Source organism: Adiantum capillus-veneris, chromosome 22 (assembly GCF_014529385.1).
Source record: "Adiantum capillus-veneris isolate H3 chromosome 22, ASM1452938v2, whole genome shotgun sequence".
Lineage (NCBI taxonomy): Eukaryota > Viridiplantae > Streptophyta > Polypodiopsida > Polypodiales > Pteridaceae > Adiantum > Adiantum capillus-veneris.
Window position 1 is genome coordinate 93,394,990 of NC_140952.1, and position 15,161 is coordinate 93,410,150.

Below are 15,161 nucleotides of genomic sequence, written 5' to 3' on the forward strand. Positions count from 1 at the left end.
GGTAGGTACAGTACTAAAAATAGAAAAGGGTGGCCCAAGAAAAATTCAAATGTTGGTGGCTCAACAACTTGTTCTTCACTCCTTGATTGGTGAGGAAGCTGAAGCTACATCCGATGTACAATTCAATGATTTTTTGGAAGAAATGATGCCACTGGTTCAAACCAAAGGGTAAGAAAACTCAATTTGGTTCCTTGAATTTGTTAATTTTTTAACTATTATAAATTTAGCCTTCTTGTGATGCATCGTGTAGGTTTTCTTCAATTGTTTCAAAGGAGAGAAAGAGTCAAGGTGCTGTTATTGGGGATGGATATGATAATATTTTATTGCTTCAAAAAAAGTGCATGTTTCCTTTTTTTCATGGGAGTAGATTTCCTGGACAGGGTGAAGAGGATGACAAGTGCTTCCTATTTAAAATGTCCACTAAAGGACCAGGTTCTGGGATTGATCTAGTAAATCGGATAAAAAGAACTGAAACTGGTGACTTGAGAAATGCGTGGGTACATTTTGATTTTACCCATAGAATAGATGGATGGGCAACAATGTCATGCTCAGTTTATGATCCAAGGTAATCTTTAAGTATTTAAATATCTCGTATTTTTTTATCATTAAATAAAAGAAGATGTGTGAAAATGTTTATGTTGAATATCTTGCAGCATACGATCACTACAAATAATTGCTATATGTGAAACTAAAGAGGAGGATGCAAAGACTCAAGTTATTTTTTGGGAGAGCCTTAATTCAACAATGGAAAAGTACGGACATGGTGCAGCTGACTTTGCAGGTTTTATGTCTGATGAAGCTGGTGCAAATTGGAATGCTATTCGAACAGTCTTCAATGGTGGGCCAGATAATATCATGGAGGGACGTGAACGATCATGCCTATTTCATTGGGAGCAAAGTCTCCACAAATATGCTAAAAAGTGGATACCTCAACATCTAACAAATCAACACATTGATATGTGTGAGGACTGGAGAGCTTGTAAGACCATTGTGCTTGTATCTCAAAAGGCACTTTCAATTCAAAAGTGGTGGAGACAACATCTATCTACAGAGAGCATCACAATAGTGAGCAGATGGTTTAAATGGTGGGAGCAACGAATTTCACACTGGGGAGGAATTGGAACAGATGTAAGTACCTTTATGACAATCTATATTTTTAGAAAAAATTCTTTTCATACATGAACTTTATAAATTTTAATTCATGTTTTTTTGCATTTCATAGGGTGGTCTAAGTCCGTGGGAGCGGGCACAAATTCCCAATGTTAATTTATCAGAAAGTGTACATGCCAGTTGGTTAGCAGGTGAAGGTGGAAAAGGAAAAATATCCTTGTATGATGCATGTGTAACAGATGTTATAAACTCATATATTTAATGTGCAAAGCGTTTGGGATATACTACTGGGCTTTATATAGGAACGGGTCCCACAATGGAGACCTTGCTTTCTCGAGTTGAATCTCAGCAAACTCCAACTCCAACCAACGCGGCCCATCTATTACACGAGGCTGTTGCAGGGACTCCCATGTATGCACAACCAATTTTGCATGGAGACAAAGAAACAGTACAACGCAAAAAGAGGGACAGAACAGGAACAAGTAGCTCCCATCGGCCGGAATATGTCATGGAATCTAAGCAACGAAACCATCGCGGCCGACCAAAAAAAATCAAGTTTGATACCCAAGGACCAGGTATTTCTAACATTCTGCTGCAAATTAGTGACAGTGATGATGATATTGGATCTCAAAAAGAAACAACCACACCTTTGTCATCTAAAACAAACAATGTGTTTGAGAGTGATGTGCCACGCACTCAGTGGGCCCTCAGGAGAATGCCCATTCAAAGTCAAAGAAAATGTTTTGGAACAGTAGGGAGAAAAAATTGTGACAATATCTTGCATAGTCGCTCAATTGGTCTTATTGCTCCATGTATATGGTCCGAAAGAATGTTCAAGGGTAAAACAATCGAGCAATGGTTATGGTTTTGTAATCATGATATTTTGCATACCCAATCAATCAAAAGACAAGTCAAAGATTTACCTCCTGCTCCAAATGTTCGGCCAGTAGCAAGAGGGACAGATATCTCCACACAGGAACTTGCCCCGCTGCATCAGAGTGGATTTCGGACAGAGAATTCAATGGTAGATCCACAACCTCTTGCTGGCGACTGCAAAGAAGGTGGTGGCATCTCGAGGAAGAAAAAGTGGAGGCATGGAATCTCTAAAGAGGCCATGAAGAAATTGGAAGCATGTAATAGTATGACAATTATATTTTTGGATGAAGTGAAAAGGTCTCAAGAGCATGTAATTTTCCAAGTTCTCACTGAAAATAGTTATGAGATTCATATAAAACAGAGTCAAGCATGCACGTGTCCGGATTTTCAGAAGCGAGAGAATACCAACAAATCCTTTTTGACATGCAAACATATGTACTATGTGTACACAAAAGTGCTCGGACTTGAACCTAAGGAGCACATGATTATTCATTAGCCAACCCTCTCACCAATGGACATCGCTTTTATTCTTGGACAACCAAGGATGATTTCTCCCTCCATTTAATTACAACTGGTTTGGTATGCTTCTTTCACTCAACTAGAATATTGATCTATGATATGAAAGTGTTTTTCTGTATTTATTTTGGTTTATTATACTTGTGATTATTTATCTTGAAAAAACATTGTTTATGCAGCAAAGGATTTCAAATTTCAAGCAAAAGATATGAAGCATCTTGCAAGCTATTTGGGAGCAAATTACTTGCCTTTTAGAGTGACCATTACATTTATGGCGACTATCCTTTTTTGTACTCTAATTTTGATCTTATCCTGTGGTAGTTTTGTGAATGTACTTACATCCTCAAACTTATGTTGTTTCAAAAAGCAATTGCTTGGGAAAAATAGTATTGTCTCTATCTGGCATTATTTTTTACTTCATCACATTTATATATGTTGTGGATTATATTTAACTCTGAAATTAGTGTTGTCTCTATTCTGCATGATTTTTTACTTTATCGCATGTTTATATGCTGTGGATTATTTGACTCTGATCACATGCGTTGCGAGCATATTTGACTCTAATGGCATGAGTTGTGAAATGGTGATTTTATTTGTTTACATTTTTTCCGTCGTTATGCCCTCTCGGTCTCTCTCTCTCTCTTTCTCTGCGTAGTGATATACAACTCTATGATTTTACTTTCTCTCTCTAGAAGAGAAGTCACTCTCTCTCTCTCTCAAGGATTTATGATCTCTTCTTCCAATGGTAACTCGCATAAATACTATCTCTCTAGAATTTATACTTTCTCTCTCCGTCAACCACACATATATGCAGTCTTATGACGATTGAAAATTACATTAAATAGATACTTTATGCTATGACACATATTTGGTTAAAAAAACTCTAAACATTGCTAAAATTGTCAAAAAAACTTGAAATGAAAAACTCGCAAATGTTAAATCCCCCTCCAATAGGAGCTCCATTGGAGCTCCATTGGACCTCCTCCGGTGGATCGGGCGAGCGTGCGCAGGTAGCACACACACACACACACACATCATTTGATAGAAAATCTACACACGCACACACACAGTACCTTGTCTTCTCTTGCTCCTTCTTCTTCACAGCAAAACTCCACTTTCTCTTCACTCCACTTTCATCTCCTTCTTCACAGAAAAACTTCACTTTCACTTCACTCCACTTCAATCTCAATTAAAACTCCATTGAAACTTCACTCCACTTTTATTTCAACTATTTTTTTTTTCACACACACCATATATTACAAAAATGATATTGTGGTATAAACACTCACACACACACATTCATTTATATATATATATCTATATATATATATATATATATATATATATATATATATATATATATATATATATATATATATATATATATATATATATATATATATGTATACACACACACAAAGATACACACAAAATGGATTCATATATATAGTTTTACTAAAAAAATACTATGTTTTTTACACACACACACACACAACCATATATGTAAAAAAATGATTGTATGTGTTTGTGTGTATAAAAAACGTAGCATTCTTAAAGTTAAGTCATGCACGCACACACACACACACACAAAATGTAAAAACTATGTGCACAGTTAAATATCTTATGTGCACATACACTCAACTTAAAAATATCTTAACTTAAACTATCTGCACATACACTTAACTTAAATATCTTAACTTAATAAAATGCTACGTTGTTTACACACACCCACAAAATCATTTATACACACGCACAGTAATGTATATAACTTAACTAAAATAATTATATATACACACTACCAAAAACACACACACATATATATAAAATGGCAAGATGGAATCATATATATAACTTAACTAAAAAAATTCCTACGTTTTTTATACAAAGTCAGTCATATAGAATGTTACGTTTTTTATACACACACTCCCACAATCATATATATATATATATATATATATATATATATATATATATATATATATATATATATATATATATATATACACACACACACACACACACACACACACATACACAAAAGATGAAGACACTATTAGAGTGCATTAAATGCAATCCTTGAACCACCATTTAGAAATTAAATGGCCCCTCAAATTTGATGACATATTCCACTGCATATACATTCAGAACCGTCATATATTAAATGCACTTCTTCAATTATGATTTTCATTATTCTTTGAGCCGTCACAAGATCTTACGCAACTGTCTTTTTGTCTACCTACCAATCTTTCACTTTCATTAACCTTCACATCTTTCATTAACTTTCACATCTTTCATTAACTTTCACCAGTTTCATTAACCTTCACCACCTTCGCTTAATCCACCACAGTTTTCTCGCATCTCCACCCTGTAATCTGTTGCTTAAGAGAATATGTCCAACATGAAAGTAACAATAACTTGGAAGGTTGGTGGTCAAATAGTCAACCGCGACATACAGTTGAAGGGAAACTCATTGTTGCTTAGTGCTTACTATTTGCAGAGTTTGCTGCCTCCATCTTGCCATTTTCAGTCACTATCTGCTCTTATTGAAAGTGATTGTGGCCTAACAAAAGTCTTGCTGCAACCACAGTGGGATATAGAAGGTCATCAGCATTTCTTAATAGATGGTTCTTTTTCGAGCTTGTTTGAGATGCTTCATTCAGACACATTTATACAGGTATCTGACAATGAGAAAGGAAATGACAAAGAGATATCTGAAGATGTTTTAAGCATTGTGCATCTTGAAAGTAGTGGTGACGATATAGGACAGCTCAAAACTCAGTCAATCATCATTTGGATTCAACAAAATCCTGGGGCAAAAAAGTTAAATGATCTGTTAACATTATGTGGAGCTCCTTTGCAAGTTGCTGAACTTCCACAACATTATGATGGAAATTTGTGTTTTGAGTTACCTGCGACTCAGGATAAAACAAAACGAATGACAGGGATGGAACAACGCTTTGATGGTCACTTGTGGACTCGCCCATCTGTGACAACCATGGCAATAGCATGCACAATTCGTCTAAGCCACTGTTTGGGATTCATGCAGTGTAATTATTCAACGTGTCCTCATTATATTAAGGAACAAGAATTCAATAGTAGAGATTTTCATGGATATTTGGACAGACAGGTGAAAAAGGACTACCTTGCAATGGAAGAGAATACATCAATAACTTGTCATTATTGTCAGAAGGTTGTTACTTGTGTTGCTGCTTGTCCCTGCAAAATCTATTATGTTTTGCCTAGAGATGGTACAATGTCGCGATTGGCAATACATGTTGGTAAACATTGTCATAATGTTAAGGCAGGTACCTCTAGGGCTTCTATTTCAAGAGTGCGGAAACTGGTAGGTACAGTACTAAAAATAGAAAAGGGTGGCCCAAGAAAAATTCAAATGTTGGTGGCTCAACAACTTGTTCTTCACTCCTTGATTGGTGAGGAAGCTGAAGCTACATCCGATGTACAATTCAATGATTTTTTGGAAGAAATGATGCCACTGGTTCAAACCAAAGGGTAAGAAAACTCAATTTGGTTCCTTGAATTTGTTAATTTTTTAACTATTATAAATTTAGCCTTCTTGTGATGCATCGTGTAGGTTTTCTTCAATTGTTTCAAAGGAGAGAAAGAGTCAAGGTGCTGTTATTGGGGATGGATATGATAATATTTTATTGCTTCAAAAAAAGTGCATGTTTCCTTTTTTTCATGGGAGTAGATTTCCTGGACAGGGTGAAGAGGATGACAAGTGCTTCCTATTTAAAATGTCCACTAAAGGACCAGGTTCTGGGATTGATCTAGTAAATCGGATGAAAAGAACTGAAACTGGCGACTTGAGAAATGCGTGGGTACATTTTGATTTTACCCATAGAATAGATGGATGGGCAACAATGTCATGCTCAGTTTATGATCCAAGGTAATCTTTAAGTATTTAAATATATCGTATTTTTTTATCATTAAATAAAAGAAGATGTGTGAAAATGTTTATGTTGAATATCTTGCAGCATACGATCACTACAAATAATTGCTATATGTGAAACTAAAGAGGAGGATGCAAAGACTCAAGTTATTTTTTTAGGAGAATTTATACTTTCTCTCTCCGTCAACCACACATATATGGAGTCTTATGACGATTGAAAATTACATTAAATAGATACTTTATGCTATGACACATATTTGTTTAAAAAAACTCTAAAGATTGCTAAAATTGTCAAAAAAAACTTGAAATGAAAAACTCGCAAATGTTAAATCCCCACTGGAAAGAAGCATTGCTAGTTTCTTAATTGCATTGCTAGTTTCTTAATTGAAAATAAATCTGATCGTTTGAAGATGTATCTGCATTAAAATCATGTTTGGAAATGAAATGTTGCATATTGTTGCATGATTGATGGCATTTGGGAAGGGAAATTAGATCATTGACAGTTTTTGATCATTTCAATGGAAATCTACATTTTACGAGATTATTCTGGTGTTTTTGATTGAAAAGTTTGCAAATCTATTCAGTGATTCTAGATACAATGTTCAATAATCTGAAATCCAATGAGTGATTGGTTTGTTTTATGAGTCTAGAATGTGTGAGTTTTGAGATCTAGCAGTCAAGTAAATGTCTAAATGATTGCATGTTGATAAATCTTGGCTAAAAACTCCATTAAAAATGTATATGAGAACTCGGATTTTAACCATAAATAGCATATCTAGAGATGCATACATGAGAAATAGCGCATATAAGAGAGTTGGACTACGAATTAACTGGGAGGGCAGATATATTTGGACTAAAAAGCATAGCAAAGTAAGTGAAATACAAACGCATAATCAGAAAATTGCTAAAAGGAACTTGAACGTAGCAAATATATGGCAAATTAGTGCACCTCTAGGTTAGTTAGGGGACCGTTGGGTTACTTGAACGTTATTAGGAAGACTTGGAAGGCGATGTTCATTTGGTGCGTCCGCCGGAAGTTCTGCTAGCTACTTTAGCTACGGGGTTTCTCGGTGCATATACTTTGCATGCCGATCGTTCCCTGGTTTGACTTAGGGACCTAGAGTGAGATAAAGTGCTGTTTAGTCTAAGTTAGGGAGGGAGAGCACACGTAAACATTCCCGCGGGGTCCTTGGACTTAAAGAGCCATGGTTGTTTTGTGTGAGCGACAATCAATTCAAAAATAGTACAAAAGTGTCATTGGACACTTAGAATTCTCCAATTGATAGGGAGATTCAATCAAATCTCAATAAGTTGAGTTTCCATACTCAAAGTAATACGACTGTACTCAAGGGTTTTATGTCGTTAGAATGGGTCAGCAATTTGCCTGATCTCATTAAGTGGACAATATTAGACAAGCTTTTCGAAGCCACGAGCGTGGTAGAGTACACTTATAAAGGCCTATACATAGGCTGGTTGTGTAGTGCATTATGTTGAGATGTCGAGCTCTACATCTTGAGCTGGTATCCACTACGGGTCTTGGTCGCTTACGACATTTACTCACTGGTGCATTAGGTGACCGACACGGAGGATCTCTGCCAATGATTCTACAGCTGGACTACACTTATAGTGCCAACCTAGTACGCTTCTAGCGTGTTCACACTTAGTGACCGCATGTACATATGTGCTACTTTTCAATCTTAGCACTTAGTCATTTTGTACTCTCTTTTCTGTGGGAAAGAAGAAGAAGCTTTCCATCTCTGTGTGGTGTGTGCTTGTCTTGTGTAGCTCTCTTGCATCCTCTTTCTTTACATGGTATCAGAGCCTGGTACAATGGTTGTATGTACTCTTGATTGTGGACACTCGTTGAGTGTAGAAAGCGTTACAGGTACCACGATAGCAGGTTCAACAGATTTGCAGGTTTTTGCAGATTGCAGCTATTTTGTCTTAGTGCTTCAAGATGTCTGATGGTTTCAGTCAGATTGTTACTGAGAAGCTTGAGAAAAATAACTACCCTGCATGGAAGTTCATAATAACAAATTTCCTAAAAGGAAAAGGTTATTGGGACTATGTAGAAGGAGACAATGAAAAGGAACCAGAGATTCCCGAGGCAAATGCTACAGCAGAACAAAGAAAAGCCTTGAGGGACTGGCAGCAAGGCCAGAGCAAAGTGATGTCTTGGCACATCTTCTTCTCGTGGAAGAAATAATTCTGAACAGCAGGCCTTCTATTCTAACTCCAACAGAGGTAGAGGTAGAGGTCGTGGTCGAGGCCCAAGGGGTTGCAGGGGCAAATTTCAAGAAGGTCAATCAAATCAAAACAATACAGGTGACAGGGGAAACCAGTCTCAAGGCAGGGGGAGTCAAAGAGGTCGTGGTGCAGGATCAAGCAGGCAGCAACATACTCCAGATAGCAGAGAATGTTGGACTTGTGGTGAAAAAGGTCACATGTCACGTGACTATCCAAAGGGAAAAGCACGTGGAAAGAGAGAACGGGGCAACTATGCATCTACTAGCAGAGATGTAGATGACAGCAAAAACGAGCGCATGTTTGTTATGCAACATGTAATGAATACAATGACTGCAGAGAATTCCACCCAAGATGATGTTTGGTATGTGGATTCAGGTGCCTCTAATCACATGACGTCTCGTGGAGAGTGGTTTAGAGATATGCGCAAACCAGATGTGTCAGGCTATGTGCAGACAGGAGATGACAAAGCTCACCCCATTGCTCATGTAGGGGACATACCTCTAAATACGAAGAATGGGAAATCAAAGTACTTAGCAGATGTACTTCATGTCCCAAACATTACAAAGAATCTTGTTTCTGTTGGACAAATGGTTGAGCAGGGTTTGCAGGTTCGCTTCAATCCAAATGGCTGTTATGTAGAAGATTTCCAGAATGGCTGTAAGTTGATCACAGAGGGCAAATGTGCAGGCAGAATGTTTACGCTGAATGGAGACATGCCTGAGGTAAAAGCTGCATTATTTGCACAGGGCACAGGTGTTGTGGCTGATGTTGACATTTGGCACAAACGCATTGGCCATGTCAATGAGCAGAGATTGCGCAGCATGCAATCAAAACAGATTGTAAAAGGTTTGCCCAAATTCAAGGTGGATGGTATGCATAAAGTGTGTGCAGCATGCCAGTTTGGAAAACAGTCAAAGGGCTCATTTCCACATGAGCACAATGTATGTAAAAAGTCACTTGAGGTGGTGCACACAGATGTTTGGGGTCCAACCGATACTGCAAGTATACATGGTTGCAGGTATTATGTCTCTTTCATTGATGACCATACAAGGAAAGTATGGGTCTACTTCATGCGTAACAAAAGTGAAGTGTTTGGTCACTTTCAAAACTTCAAAGTCATGATTGAGAAGGAGACAGATATGCAAATCAATACATTGAGGTCAGATGGAGGGGGAGAGTACTTCTCCAATGATTTTTTAGCTTTTCTACGAATGCATGGTATACGCAGGCAGTTTACATGCAGATATACTCCACAGTAGAATGGGGTCGCAGAAAGGAAAAACAGACACATTACAGAGGTTGCACGTGCATTGATGAATGAGAAGAACATGCCTCATCATTTCTGGGCTGAAGCTGTAAATCCAGTTGTGTACATTATGAACACTACACCTACAGCTGCGGTACATGATGTAACGCCTGAGGAAAAGTTTACAAGTACAAAGCCTGATTTGGCACACTTGAAAGTGTTTGGCTGCATAGCTTACGGGCATGTACCAGATGAGTTGCGTAGGAAATTGGATCCTAAAGCAGAGAAATGTATTCTCGTGGGATATTCCCTTGAACAAAAGGGGTACAGGTGCTACAATCCTACTACACGAGAATTAGGAGTGAGCAGAGATGTAGTCTTTGATGAGATGAGCAGCTGGTACAGTAATGCACATGGCACTATTGGGGCTGATGTAAAAGATGATGTGGTTGTACAAAATGCGAGGCCACAGATACACAGGTTTTGAGTGGACCACAAGAGTCGTCTTCTCGTGGCTCTATTGAGAAGCCATGGAATGGTAGACTACGTACGCAGGTTACTCCACCAGCAGGTACAGAGAATGTATCACGAAAAGGAAAGGAAAAGGTTGATGAACCTCCCTTTATGGCTGATGCATCATCAGGGTTTTCACATGTAGACATGGATTCAGATGGTTCTGAACAAAGTCTTGATGAGGAATTTGAAATTCCAGCTGTTAGGACACCTGGTGTAAAGAAAGAACAAGAAGATGCTAGAGGGCAAAGGAGTGACCCAGGACCGCGCAGATCTAACAGAGTCAGAAATCCAGTTCAGAAATTGACTTATGATGGGTATCTAGCGCATCACCAAGCCTACATGGCTAAGGTGATGCAGGATGTGGAGCCCACATTTTTTGAGGATGCGGTTGGAAATGTGCATTGGGATGATGCAATGAATGAAGAGATGGCTGCATTGGAAGCAAATGACACATGGGAGTTGGTGCCATTGCCAAGTGGCAAGAAAGCTATTGGCTGTAAATGGGTGTATAAAACCAAGCATAAGGCTGATGGTAACATTGAGCGTCACAAGGCAAGGCTGGTCGCAAAGGGTTATGCACAAACGTATGGCATAGACTATGAGGAGACCTTTGCTCCAGTGGCAAAGATGAGGACTGTGAGAGTTGTCATAGCAGTGGCTGCATCTAGAGGATGGATTATGCATCAAATGGATGTAAAGAATGCCTTCTTGAATGGTGAGTTGCAAGAGGAAGTGTATATGGATCAGCCACCTGGTTATGTCGATCCAGGTTACCCAGATTATGTATACAGACTTCTCAAAGCTTTGTATGGTTTGAAGCAGGGCTCTAGAGCATGGTATGACAGGATTGCCAAGTATCTTGTCAGTATTGGTTTTAGGAGAGCTCATGCTAATCATTCACTCTATGTACGTGAGAGTGATGTGGGGATTGTGGTCATTACCATATATGTAGATGACCTTATTATTGTGGGTGACAATGCTATGGAGATTGACCATGTGAAGGGTCTTCTCAAACAGGAGTTTGAAATGAAAGATTTGGGCAAGTTGCGCTACTTTCTTGGTATTGAGGTGATCAGGACTCCAGAGGGTGTATGGATGTCACAGAGACAATATGCTTTGGACATGTTGTCAAAGTATGGTATGGCTAATTGTAAGCCAATTTCTATTCCCTTGGATGTGAATGCAAAGCTGAGTGCAGAGAAGGGTGATGTTGTGGAGGATGTCAAGATGTACAGGAAGATTGTGGGTAGTCTAATCTACTTGACTATCACGAGGCCAGACTTGAGCTACACAGTAGGCTTGGAGAGTCAGTTCATGCAGCTTCCGAGGAAGCCACATTTGGATGGAGTACGACGCACACTTCGGTATGTGCAAGGGACTCTTGACTACGCATTGTTCTATGCAGCAGATGTGCCATTAGCATTGTATGGGTATACAGATGCAGATTGGGCAGGTAGCATTGTTGATAGGAGATCTAGGAGTGGCTTCATGTTCTCTTTTGGGAGTGCTGTTGTTACTTGGAGAAGCAAAAAGCAGCCTACGGTTGCTTTATCGAGCACAGAGGCCGAGTACAGAGGTGCAGCAGTTGCAGCGTGCGAGGTAGCTTGGCTACGCACATTACTTGAGGACTTGGGAGTGCAGGTGGACCAGCAGATTGTCATCCATTGTGACAACCTCAGCAGCATGCAATTGTCTAGGAACCCAGTGTTCCATGCCAGGACCAAGCACATAGAGGTCCATTACCACTACGTTCGAGAGCGAGTGTTGGCGGGCCACATCGACTTGGTCTACGTCAGCACAGAGGAGCAGATAGCGGATATCTTTACCAAGGCTCTTGGAGTTGAGAAGCTTCGACGTTTCCGGACTATGCTTGGACTCTGCGACATGCAGAGCTCGAGGGGGAGTGTTGAGATGTCGAGCTCTACATCTTGAGCTGGCATCCACTACGGGTCTTGGCCGCTTATGACATTTACTCACTGGCGCGTTAGGTGACCGACACGGAGGATCTCTGCCAGTGATTCTACAGCTGGACTACACTTATAGTGCCAGTCTAGTACGCTTCTAGCGTGTTCACACTTAGTGACCGCATGTGCATATGTGCTACTTTTCAGTCTTAGCACTTAGTCATTTTGTACTCTCTTTTCTGTGGGAAAGAAGAAGAAGCTTTCCATCTCTGTGTGGTGTGTGCTTGTCTTGTGTAGCTCTCTTGCATCCTCTTTCTTTACACATTAGGGGAAGAAGGAGAGTGTGTACACAAGTACACTGAGCCGGAAAGGGACCTAAACATAGATGCTCAACAGTTAGAAACCTCATAAATAATCGTTAACACTCCTAGTGATCCTGTGCAAAAACCCTTAATGCACTTAGACACATACGCAGCAATTCAGTTCATCGCCCACTGGAAATTAGTGGACGTGATATACTATACGACAGTAGCATTCGACTCATGAGGGGGATACCATTGTGAAAGGTACTCGATTCCAAAAGAAAGACCTCTAGCATTTAGCGATTTTCGGAAGTACTTAGCATTAGGGAGTGGGGTTCCTAGAGAGTTGGACCCTTACATGATTAAAGAGCATAGGGACATCCTTGAGCTAGAAGAAAAATATGTGCCTGAGTGGCTTTTGTAGAAGCAAGTAACTATAAAGTATGCTTGGAAAACTACGGCCTAACGTCGAGTGGCTCCAAGAGTATAAAAATTGGGATTTCGAACCCCAAAACATTGTGTCGACTAACTCTGTAGGGTCACTCAGTCAACTACAAACAGAGAGAAGAAGGACTCATTGTCAATACTGTTGTTGTGTTTCACATCTACCTTGTGTGATTGGAAACACAAGATCAACGGTTATTGTAAAGAGAATAAATCTAAGACAAATTATTGTTAAAATAGCACATAGGAGAAAAATAAAACCTCTTTTACGACCCTTAGTAAATCAGTTACTAAAGTCGCTTATAGAGACTGGAGAGGATAATATAAAGATTGAGCGTGAAATCCTAGCAGTGGTATACACTGCATTGAAGGATTAGTATTGAGAGGAGTTACACGATTGTGTGCATCGTATGAGTGGAGCAGATTCTAGTAGAAGAGAAGACCAAAATAGGGCTAGAGAAGAACGTAGAAAGAGGCGAGAGGAGATAATTGTTCAAGATCTTGCCAATCAACTCGAGCGCGTTAACGCGTTACTTTTAGAACAAGTACCAGGAGTACTTATTGAGGGATTAAGAGAAGGTAGATTAGTGGGCCAACCCACGCCAGTGAGAGAAATGGTTGACCAACCGTTTAATTTAGACCAGTGTCGGGACTTGGGGTTGAGAAATTTATTTGCTTTACCTAGACCACGTGTACTAAATTTTTGGGAAGACCCACTCTTTGAAAATCCGTTAGAACAAATGGCAGTGCCTGTAGCATGAGCTACGATACGATTGGCAATCTTTACACAGTTTGCAGGACTCTGGGATGAAGACCCGGATGCTCATCTTCAAAAATTTGAAGTAACATGTGTAGCAAACGAAATTGTGGATAATGATCAAAAACTACATATTTTTCCAGCTACATTTAAGGATGAAGCTGCCAGTTGGTATGGTAATGTACCGGCAGCAAATAGGGATACTTACCCTTAGCTAACAACAAACTTTTTAGCAAAGTTTCGCCGTCAGGGATTCCAAGATAGACTCGCTCAACAGTTAGACTATCTTCAGCAAGGGATCAACAAAAGCATTGATCATTACATCCAAAGGATAGAGACAATAGTAATAAAGATGGGAAATACGGCACCCAATGAGGATACTCAAAAGCGTAGGCTTGTAGATGGCTTGCGAGATCCGAACGCTCAACAATATGTGAGTTAAAGAAGACCGGCAGACTTAACAGCTGCTAAACAAGAAGCTAGAAATTGGGAAGAGGTGCAATTAATCCAACAGAGGAGAAGAGAATTGTTTAGTGGACCTAGTATGGTTACTTCTCCCACTATACCGATTCCACAAACTCAAGAGCCTGTATCTGGTTATGGAGTTACACCACCACAAGTGGTGGTAAATACAAATCAAACTCCTTATTATACTCCAAATCCATATATGACAGCTCCAACATACATGCTGCAGACTGGTACACCACCACTACCAGCTCTCACAGAAGAGAGGGTAGTCCAATTAATGACAGTCACAGTTGGAAAATTAAAAGAAGAAATTTTGAGTGCTTTAAGACCTCAAACAAAAGAAGTATATGCTATAGCTCAACAAGCAGCAGGCCCGTCTATGAGTGCACCTCCAATGAGATCCAATGTGTGGTGTGGGAAGTGCAATGGTTACGGCCATTTTGCAACTGAGTGTCCAACTGCATCAAGGGTAGTGCCAGACCAAGTACGTACACTGTTTTGTACTTTTGTCTAAAAAACAATCATGTGGAAGACAATTGCTTTGTAAAGCAAGCATATGAACGCCGTCAAGCAAAGGCTATGCAAACTAATTATAACTTTATGGGATAGGAGCAATATGACTTACGAGATAGGTCCACCACCTCAACCTTTTATGCAAAGGGGCCTACCTGAAACATATCAGCAACAATTACAACAAGAAAGACAAGGGTTACCCACACAAGGGATACCACCTACGCCAAGGTTACAAGGACAAATGAGGAGACATTCTCCATATAGACCTCCATTTCGCAGGAATCATTTTTGATACACTAACCCAAATATGGGGCCATCTAGACCTGTGGTATGCTATAATTGTCAACAGGAA

General features: G+C 39.5%; 2 pseudogenes; both read left to right on the top strand.

Moving 5' to 3' along the window:
* The first annotated feature begins 13,760 nt into the window (after positions 1 to 13,760).
* LOC147429807 (uncharacterized) lies at positions 13,761 to 14,366 on the top strand (annotated as a pseudogene).
* A 6-nt stretch (positions 14,367 to 14,372) lies between these two features.
* LOC147429808 (uncharacterized) lies at positions 14,373 to 14,905 on the top strand (annotated as a pseudogene).
* Positions 14,906 to 15,161: the final 256 nt, after the last annotated feature.